We start from the raw sequence: 11,496 nt of genomic DNA on the forward strand, positions 1-11,496 counted from the left end.
AAGATACAATTTGGAGGCAGTAGCCACAAGACTTGCTAATGAATTAGATATGAGTGAGAGAGCATTCAAGATATTAATAACTCCTAAGTTTTTTGACTAAACTAGGAGGATAATGATGCCATTTACTGAGAAGAGGGAGAACTGGGCTTTAAGGAAAAAAGCCATAGTTAAAATGTATGTCCTTTAATAAAATTTGACAAGCTGATTGAAATTTGGTATAGAAGAGAAAATAGGCAAAAAACACACACACACAAATAATCATTAATAATAAGCAGTTTAAAAAACTTTACATAGTGGGAGGTGCAGAGACAAGTACATAGGACACTGACACACACACACACACACACACACACACACACAGTGTAAGTCAATTCACAGCAGACAGGTAGCATAAGCACGAAAATATACTATTGTTGTAAGCTACCAAGAATCTAAGTTTGTTCATTACTATTGCACAGCCTAGCTTATTCTGGTTGATATACCGTGAAAACACACACACATCAGAAATGAGCCAGGTATCTGTGTACTTATAAAGAAAGTTTGCTAAGAGATATTATTAAGGGAAAGAAACAAATTCTACAATAGTACAGCTGGTAAAATATTACTTTATGTTAACCTCCATCCCACAAAATAGTACATTATATGTTTCTCAGATATATGTATGTTAATGTAAGGAAAAAAATCTAGAAAAAGACACATGAAACTGGTAAGAGTTTGTCTTCCTCTGAGGGAGGCTTGGTTATAAGGAGATTTTTGCTGTGTCTGCATTTAAAAAGTACAGTAAAAAAAAAATTAACTAAAAAGTGCAAAACATCACAATATGAAATAAATTATATACTGTACATACACATTAAAAGAAAAGAAGAAGAAGAGAATTCCCTGGCAGTTCAATTGTTAGGACTTCAGCGCTTTCACTGCCAAGGACTCGGGTTCAATTCCTGGTCAGGGAAATAAGATCTCGAAAGCTGCACAGCGTGGCCAAAAAGAAAATAGTAAGAAAGGAAGAAAAGGAGGGAGGGAAAGAAGAAGAGTAAAAGAGTAAATGGTTACCAGGGTCTCTCCCACTCAGTTAAGGAAATAGAACATCGCCTATACCATGAAGACCTCTGGGGGCCCCTAAATGATTGTTTCCCCCTCCTCACCCAGAAAAATAACTGTTAACCTGTAGCTAGTGTTACTCACTCCTTGCTTTTGGTTTTAGGTTTTTTTCTATAGAAAAAATATTCAGCATTATATAAGTAACATATAAAAAATAATACTTATTACTTACTAAACTATTAAGTAATAATTATTACTTAAGCTGTATATTGTTTACTAAGTAATAAGACCTAAGTTATATATTACTAATGTATAAAAAGTAACATATATTTCTAAGTAATATATCATTTAGTTTATTTTCTACTTTATTAATTTCTATTTTTATCTTCATTATTTCCCACATTCTGCTTTTTCTGCTTTGTCTCTTGTTTTTGTTGCTTATTTATAATATCTGATAATGAGTTCTCATTTATTCTCATTTTTTTCTTTTCTGTATAAGCATTTATCTGTAAATTCCCCCAAAGTAACATTTTAACTGCATGCCACACATTTTTACTCATTTTCTAATTACCATTGTAATTTTTTCCTTTGATCCTTCAGTTATTTAGAAGTATTTTTCTAAATTTGCAAATATGTGGAAGTTTTATTATTTTTTTCTAGTTTAATTTTATGCTGGTCAAGAATACTGGTTCTTGGACATTTATTGAAATACTTTATGTCCTAGTATGTGGTAATTTTTTGTAAAAGTTCCACATACATTTGAAAGGGATGTGTATTCTCTAATACTTGGGTACAATATTCTATGTCTCTTAGGCCAAGTTTTGTAATTGTTTCTCAAAACTTGTCTCCATGATCTATTGATCAAAGAAAGAAGAATGTTAAAATATTTCTAACAGTGATATGATCATTTCTTCTTCAACTTTTGAAAATTTTGCATCCCATATGTTGAAAATATTTTAAGTGCTGACAAAGTTAAAATTTTTATATCTTGCTCATGGATTGAATTTTTTTTCAATATGTAGTGACCTAGTTGACCTCTAGCAATACTTTTTTCTTGAAATTGAATTTGTCTGTTTCTGCTTTAACCATCTCAGTTTCCTTTTGGTTAGTGTTCGCTTGCATTCCTTTCAAACTTTCTGTGTTAGTTACGGTGAGATGTGTATCTTCTTGATAGCAAAAAGTTGAACTTTTAAAAAATTCAACTGCCAATCTTTGACTGCATCAGAAGAATGTAGTTTCTTGAGATTGACTGTGATTTATTTATCATTTTATTATTATATTTTCCATGTACCCCACTTTTCAATGTTTTCACTCTTTGTTTTAGTTGACTATACTTTTTTCCTTTTTTTATTCTTTTTTCGCCTTTATTGGTTTGGAAAGCATAGAATCTAATTGTACTTCTTAATGGTTACTGAAAGAGGCAGAGTTCTGAGATAGCTCCTCCTGATTCCCATCCTGTCATGTATAATTCCCTTTCCATGAGTGTAGGTGGGGACTGTAAATATAATGGATATTACCATCTTGATTAAATCATATGGCAAAGGTGAAAGAATTTTGAAAATACAATTAAGGTTCCACTTTTGTTGACTTTGAGTTGATTAAAAGGGAGATTATCATGGGTGAGCCTGACCTAATCACGAGAACCTATAGGAAAGGGTAGGCCCTTCCAGAAAAGGGAAATTTGAAGCAGCAGACTTTCTTGCTGGCCTGGAGGGACACAAAGAGTCATATCGTGACTTGCCTAGAGGGCAGCCTCTGGTAGCTGAGGTCTCTGGCCTACAACCACAAGCAGCTGAATACTGCCAATAACCCGAAGGAACTGGAAAAGGACCCTGAGTTCCCAGTGAGAATCCCAGCCTGGCCGACACCTTGATGGCAACCTTGTGAGAGAGACCCTGAGCAAAGGATTCAGCTGTGCCGTGCCTGAGATCCTGACCCACAGAAACTGAGAAGCAGATATATATTATTCTCAGCTGCTAAATTTGTGGGAATTTGCTAGGTAGCAATGCATATGAATGAATATAGTTACCTTGGAAATTTTAAGTTTATATTTAACTTAATGCCTGAAGAATAATCAGTGTGGTTATCCACGCTTAGGAAAATTAAAGAACCTTAGAATGTTTTAATTTCTTCCACCACTCTCATTATACATTCTGTTGTTGTCTAGGTGTGTCTAGCTTACCTTATTTAACCCTCAAAATAAACATTATCATTGGTTTATTCAATAAACGTTTGCTTAGATTTATCGACATGTTTACCATATTCTTTGCTCACTATTTTTTCTTATTCACTTTTCTCTTTCTGTGCTTTTTATCCCTCATCCTAAAGGGCATTCTCTAGATCTTCGAATAAAGGTTTGCTGTAATAAAAACTCTCAATTTTTTCAGTCAGAAATTACGTAATTTTAACCTCATGTTTGAAAGATAATTTTGCTGCATATAATAGGATATTTTGACATTTATCTTCTCTCAGCACATTTAATGTACCATTCTTCTGTCTTCTGGCTTCCTTTGTTGCTGTGGGAAAATCCTTCAGTTTAAATACAGTTCTTTTATAGATAACACTGTCTTTTTCTCTTCATGCTTCTAATATAGTCTTCTTCTTATGGCATTCTAAAATATCACTCTAATATGACTAGTTGTGGATTTCTTTTTACTTACACTGTCTGCAGTTCTTTCTGTTTTCTGATCTGTGTATTGGTATTTCTCATCAAGAGATGAAAAGAAGAAATTCTCTCCTCAAATTTTAGGATTTTCAATATTATTTCTTGGAATAGTATAATTTCTCCCTTATTTGTTACCTCCTCCTGAAACTGCAATTAAACATTTCAGAACTTCTCTCTGTGTGTCTCTTAATATTTCTTTTGTAGTTTCATTCTCTTTGTCTTCTGAATTTGTTGTAATTTCCTCCAATCTATTATGTATTATCTCTTCCATTGAGCCTAATTGACTCTTCAAGATTTCCGTTGAGTTTCTAATTTCAGTTATTACATCTTTAATATGTAGTAGTTCTTTTTGGTTCTTTTTCAAATCTCTGTGGCCAATTCTGATACTTTATAATTTGGTATTCTCTCAATAATCTTTTATATATATTAAACATATTGATACTTATATTTTATTCTGTACCAGATCATTCCATTATTTGAAGACTTTGATGCCTGACTTGGCATTGTGCTAGTTCTGCTATTTCCTCACATATTGCTCTTGGTATTAGGGATACTCCCAAGTACATTTCTTAAAAGTCTTATGTATTTATCTATTTTTGACTGGGCTGGGTCTTCGTTGCTGCGTGTGCTACTCTCCAGTTGCAGGGCACAGGTGGATCGCGGTGGCTTCTTTTGTTACGGAGCACAGACTAGGGTGCACGGGCTTCGGCAGTCGCGGTACGTGGGCTCAGTAGTTGTGGCACACTGGCTAAGTTGCTCACCTCATGTGACATCTTCCTAGACCAGGGATTGAACCTCTGTCTCCTGCACTGGCAGGAGGATTCTTTACCACTGAGCCACCAAGGAAGCCCCAGCTTCATTTTTGGCCTGGGGCATTTTTTTTGAATGTACAGTTCTAAACACATGTGGAAGTAGGTTGATGAGTAAGAATTCTCAGGCCTTTCTCTTCTTGCTTCAGCTCTGCCCAGAGCCCAAGTGAGATTGGCAAATATTACCACTAACCCTCTGCTGTATGGGATTTTTCTAGTTCAGGCACCAGAAGAGTCATCCTTGAAGATACCCTATCCTAGCTCCCATCTTACTTTGGACCCTGGTATTCTCTTTGTCCTTGAAGCACTGGGCCCATTAAAACTTGGACTGTTGGCCACTGAGGATCACATAAACACTCAGGGCTTTGCTATCCCTCCAGATTTTGCTTTCTTTTCACCCAGCTTATAAAAAATTCCCTTAATTTCTTACCAGTTCAGCCTCAGACAAATATACATAAAATATTTTTGTTTGTTTTGATATTTTATATGGGATTTTTACATATGCTATACTGGGAAGGATTTTACTTAAGGCCTAGTTCATCATATTACTAGAAATTGTTTACAGTTTTAGTGAGAATGTACTCATATTTTAGAATTTTAAAGACATTTAAAATATTAGAGGAAAATGTTGAAGAATATGTTAATAACATTGGTGAAACACAGCCTTCTTAAACTAAAATTCCAAAAATTATAAAGCCTATAAAGAGTTAATATTGATTGCTATACTTACTTAAATCAGCATTTCTGTATTAAAACACCTTAAACAAAATCAAAAGAACAAAAGAGCTATAGGAAATATTAACAATATAGAATGAAAATTTCATATACACAATACCTAGTAAATTCATACAAGTCAATAAAGAAGAGGGGACACATGGTTTTGCAGCATTAGCCTGCTGTGGCTCCCTCTGCCTGGCAAAGCAGTAAAGCTATTCTTAAAAGAAAAAGAAATTCCCTGGTGGTCCAGTAGTTAGGACTCCATGCTCTCATAGCTGAGGGCCTGAGTTCTATCCCTGGTCAGGGAACTAACATCCCACAAGCCACACAACACAGCCAAAAAACAAATAAATAACAAAGATAAAAAAGACACACAAATTAGAAAATGAGCAGAGGATATGAACAGACAATTCACAAGAGAATATACAGGTGGTCAGATATTATGTGAAAATATGCTGGATATCACTGGTCACTAGAGAAATGCATATTAAAATAGTAAGATACTATTTTTCACCCCATCAGACAACAATTGATAATATGTTAGACTCAATCACTATTAGAGGGAGTACAAATTGATACCTGCCTTTTGGATGGTAATTTGGCAATATACCTACTAAAATTTAAAATATTTTGGGTGATTTTGAGCCAGTGGTTAGAGGATATACCCATTCCTGACAAATCCTCAGTAATTAATAATTTCTATATATAAATCAGTGAGTGAAAATTTTCTGAACTCCAAGAGAATATATCAGAAAAGTTTTTCAGAAAAGTCACTTTATTTCCTTTGCCAAATAATATTTTAAGTGCTCAGATACTACACACTTTGTTTTCCCACCACTTAGATAGTGAAGTTTACCACATTAACTGTTAAGACATGTCCATGGAGCAGATACAAGTCTTGAGGTCTATCACCTTGCCTATGACCTGGTAACTCTGATTCTCTTGATATGACCCACCTTCCCCTTCTTGAACAAGATGACAGACAGTAATGACTAATAACAACATTTCCTTTCTCATTTGGAGTATGGAAGGCCACTTCCTCTGTTCATTTATAGAGGTATCACAAAGTAGCAGGATGCAAAATCTTCAAGACATAATGCAAATGCATGGGAAAGGGCTCTGAAGGATATTTTCCATACTGCTCTGCTGTGGAGAAAGACAACCACAGGATGGGATGTCAACGGGATGTTAAAGGACGTCATGTGATTTCTATCTGTGGCCGTAAAACTTACATAAATTATCTCCTTGGATTGGGATAGTCTAAGTCTTGCCATGTCATTCTGCCCTCATACATTTTAGCAAGCCTATTTGCTTTACAAGCAAGGAAACATTGCATGGCAAATGGCTGAGAAAGCCTCCTTCTCAGGATATTCCCTAGAATTTACACGCACCCTTTAACCTAGCAAGTCAACCTCTAAGGATCTGTCATTAAAAATAGCACTTGTACATGTGTCTAAAGAAACATATAAATAAGTGAATGTTCATTGTTTATAAAAGTGAAAAATTACAAACAGCCTATGCTGCTGCTGCTGCTGCTAAGTCACTTCAGTCGTGTCCAACTCTGTGTGATCCCACAGACGGCAGCCACCAGGCTCCCCAGTCCCTGGGATTCTCCAGGCAAGAACACTGGAGTGGGTTGCCATTTCCTTCTCCAATGCATGAAAGTGAAAAGTGAAAGGGAAGTCGCTCAGTCGTGTCCGACTCTTAGCGACCCCATTGACTGCAGCCTACCAGGCTCCTCCATCCATGGGATTTTCCAGGCAAAGTACTGGAGTGGGGTGCCATTGCCTTCTCCGCAAACAGCCTATAGTGTCATCAATAAGTGAGGTTGCTCAGTCGTGATCAACTGAGACCCCATGGACTATAGCCTACAAGGCTCCTCTGTCCATGGGATTTTCCAGGCAAGAGTACTGGAGTGGGTTGCTGTTTCCTTCTCCAAGGGATCTTCCCAACCCAGGAATTGAACCCGGGTCTCCTGCATTGCAGGCAGATGTTTTACCGTCTGAGCTACCACAGGGTCATCAATAAAGAAGTTAAATATATTTTAGATGTATTTTCTTTCCTCTGTGCTATAGAATACTTACAGCAACTAAAACAAGAACAAGGAAGATGAATGGGCAGTGACATAAAAGGCTATCAAGTAATTTAGTGGGGGAAAAAAAGCAAATTGTTAAACAGTACACAATAGCATAAAATTATTTAGGTTAAATATGTATAATATGTATATTAACATATATAATAAGGTGGTAATAATGCATTAGTATACACATTTATGTCTATTTTAGTAGGTACATAATGCGTCTATAAAGGGGGGTAGAAGCTATTCCCACACTGTTGTGAAATGAAGGAGATTGCCATGGAGTTGTAACGGGCTTCTGCCATCTCTTTTTAGTTTGTTTGTTGTGGTTTTTGTTTGTTTTGGCTGTGCCCTATGGCTTGCAGGATCTTAGTTCCCCAAACCCAGGCTCACTTCAGTGAACTGCCAGGGAGTTCTCAATTTCTTCGTATTATCTTATCATGTTATACTGATAATATCTTCATAGAGTACTTGTGTAATTAATTGACTTTTAAAAATAATTTGTTTTTGTAAAGGAGAGGTTGGTTGAGATTAAAGGAGATGGAGGGAGATGCTTGATCCATGTCCAGGCTAACAAAAAGGTAAGAGAAAGTCTGAAGTGAGGATTTGAGGGCAGAACTTGTTGGATTCATGCATTCATTTAGTTTCATTCCTAAAACTTCCATTGTACATTAACTATATACTAGGTATTGAGTAAAGGAATATTCAGGGTTCACAGAGAAGTAAATACAGATTGATAGTGCAGTGAGGTGAGCAGTAAGACCTAGCTATGCTTAGTGAATCAGAAAAGTACAAAAGATAGGAAAAGCTCCCCATGCCCATCCAAGCACAAGAGTTGGCTTTCTGGCATTCCACTGAATCTGACCACTGCCATGGTTGGAAGCCAAGACTTACCATGTGTGTGCCCTGTGCATTACATCAGGAATTGTAGGACTTCTAGCAAAGTAAGATCTGTGCTAAGGGTGGACAACAAGATCTCCTCCATAGCTAACAAAACTTTCTGAGCTCTAATGACATGAACAACAAGATTTTAGTACTTTTACCCATCTCTCTCTACCACTAACATGCACTTACTGTGATATTTTCAATTTCTTTAACAGCTTATAGTATCTTTCATTATTAAAGACATGAAATTTTCAGTGAAAATGCTCTCTGAAAGCTATCCACACTAAAATATACATATCAATCTGTAGGCAACAAATAAAAAACAAATAAATGGATGATCAAATAAATAAAGTCAGATTCCTCCTGAAATTTGATAAAATGGGGAAAGAGAGAAAGTAACTGCTGTAGCAGATTAATATTATGATATCAACCATTTTTCCCCCCATACTTCCCATTTGTCCTGTGATCTCTCCCTCAACTTCAGGCAGCAGAGGGTAACTCCTTCTAAGGCCTTGGGGAAGGAAGGTCACAACAGAGACCCAAAGAGTCCATTTTCACTCAACTCTTGAGTTTCAAACCAGATTTTTAAAATCTCTGGCACAGACAGTTGATTAAGAGGAAGGGTTTTTAAGGCTCAAAAGCTAAAACCAATGCCATTGACATTTGGTTTTAAAAGAAGACATGATGTCAGAATGAGGTGTCCTTCCTCTATTAGTCTGCAAGGGCAGCCGTAACAGAATACCATGGACTAGGTAGAAGATAACAGAATATTAAAGGCAGAAACTGATATTCCCACAGTTCTGGAAGCTGTAAGTCCAAGATCAAGGTGCCGGCAGTGTGCCTCTGATGAGGCCTTTCTTCCTGGCCTGTAAACTGATGCCATCTCACTGTGTCTTCACATGGTCTTTCTTCTGTCTGTGCCTTCCTGATGTCTCTTCCTTTTTTATATGGCTCTAATCCAATAGGCCCCACCCTTATGACCTCATTAAACACTAATTACTCCCTTAAAGGTCTTATCTTCAAATACAGTTACATTGGGGGTTAGGACTACAAATTGGAGTTTGCGCAATGGGGAGAGTCGCAGTTCAGTCCACAACACTTCCTTAAATTTGTTAGATGAGCTCTGTCCAAAAGAAATACAATGCGATTTAAATTTTCTAGTAGCTACATTTTTTAAAGTAAAAAGAAAAAAATGAAATGAATTGTAACACTATTTTACATTTAATTCAACATATCCAAAATAGTATCATTTCGACATGTATGTAAGCTATATTAAAAATATTAATGAGATATTTTAGAATATTTTCTTCAAATAAGTCTTTAAAATTAGTGTGCATTTTTGCTTTGCGTCCATCCCATTTTGGACCAGCCGCATTGTAAGAGCTCAGTAGCCACACATGACTAGTGGATGCTGTAGTGTTAGATAATCTCCAAGGAGAAGAGAGAGAGAGTCAAATATAAGAGAGCAAGGGTAAGTAACTTCAGACTGAGGCTCCAGAGGCAGTCGGGTGGGGAGGAGTCAGGATGACTGTTAGAATCCTCAGAGAGTTTTGGGAATCTGAGAGCAGAGGGACCTGTGTTCACTTCTCAGGTGAGACCAAGGTAAACAGGAATGGGTAGAAGTAGCAACCAGATGTGTCTAAGACAGCCCCGCAAGTCTCCAGAATGGCACCGGAGGACATTCAAGTTTCCCAATCCCTAAGAGAGGTCACCTCATGCGAAGAGTTGACTCATTGGATAAGACTCTGACGCTGGGAGGAATTAGGGGCAGGAGGAGAAGGCGACGACAGAGGGATGAGATGGCTGGATGGCATCACCAACTCGATGGACGTGAGTTTGAGTGAACTCCGGGAGTTGGTGAGGGACAGGGAGGCCTGGCGTGCTGCAGTTCATGGGGTCGCAAAGAGTCGGACCACGACTGAGCGTCTGAACTGAACTGAACTGAAGAGAGGTGAAGACATGGCTCAGGAAGAATCACTTCAGTCAAGATAAGGAGCTGCTGGGACTTCCCAGTGGTCCAGAGGCTAAGACTCCTCACTCCCAAGGCGGGGGGCCTGGGATCGATCCCTAGTGAGGGAAGTAGATCCCACATGCCTCAACTAAAGATCCCACGTGTCACAACTAAGACCTAGTGCAGCCAAATAGGTAAATGAAAATAAATTAAAAATAAACATACAGGAGAGCATAGATAAACTGAAATTTTTAAAGAAGATAAGGAGCTGCTATAGCAGGACTGATGACTGGGGATCCCAGGAGCATGGACATGGGCAGTGAATGTCAGCCTAAAGGGGCATTTGTGACCTTGGTGCTTCACCTTGTGTGGCACCTAGAACTTAGATGCCACTCTGGGGAGACGGGGGTTGGAGTTGTGAATTCATGGAATTTACCAGACATGGCGAAAAAAACTCAGAAGTCAACTTATCTACAATCTTCTGAGCTATATTTCCACTATCAGGCAGAATAGAAGCCTGAAATAACAGGTTCAGTGATCACCTTTTACACTCAGTTTTGCTAAATGAAAACATAGCTCTGGCTGCTCCAGACTCTGTGCAAAGGGGAGCAGTAATTACCAAAAAGGTGAAAGAGTCCCTCAAAGCGCAACCAGGGCTTTAAAGCTGTGTAGCAGAGAGGCCTCTGTCAAGGTCCCAAGCCCAGCCCAGCAGAGGGAGTGTAGGCTCAGGAGGAGCCCCAGGTCACTTTGTGGAGGTATTTTATTCTGATCATCTTTTCCCCCCCACCCCCCCACACCTTATTTCTTCTCTGTTGTCTCTGTATTGATTCCGCAGAATTAACTGTCCCTTCCTCTAAGTTGGTGTTCCTGGGAGAGCAGGAAGTTAAGGCTGTGAAACTGTTGGAATTTATTGCCCTGAGCCAGAGAGGGTAGACAACAGAAAACAAAGGACTTCACAGTTTAGCTGGCAATGGATTTGATTCGCCTCTCCAACTCTGGCTTCCAGATTCCCAGGTTTGTGGCCCTTTCTTTGTTCCCTGGCACAGATCTTGTTAAGCCTTTTTCCCAGGGCTGGACTCCTGGAGTACCAAATACACCCTTACTCTTACACTGCCCACGAGAGCAAAGGCCTCCTTAAGCTTATCACCCAAGGTACCTCACTGCCTCGGCCCAGCCTAGGCCTTGTGGCTTTCTCCTACCAGGAAGTAAAACTGCTTCCTGCCCAGCCCCTCCTGTGGTCTGCCTTTGTGGGCAGCCTTGCTGTTCTCTTCTCAGTGCCCCAGATCTCCCTTCCACACACATCTCATGCAACAATGAAGCAAATGCAAAGCAGCAGGAGGTCAGTCCTGTATAT

This window comes from Bos taurus, chromosome 1 (assembly GCF_002263795.3).
Source record: "Bos taurus isolate L1 Dominette 01449 registration number 42190680 breed Hereford chromosome 1, ARS-UCD2.0, whole genome shotgun sequence".
Lineage (NCBI taxonomy): Eukaryota > Metazoa > Chordata > Mammalia > Artiodactyla > Bovidae > Bos > Bos taurus.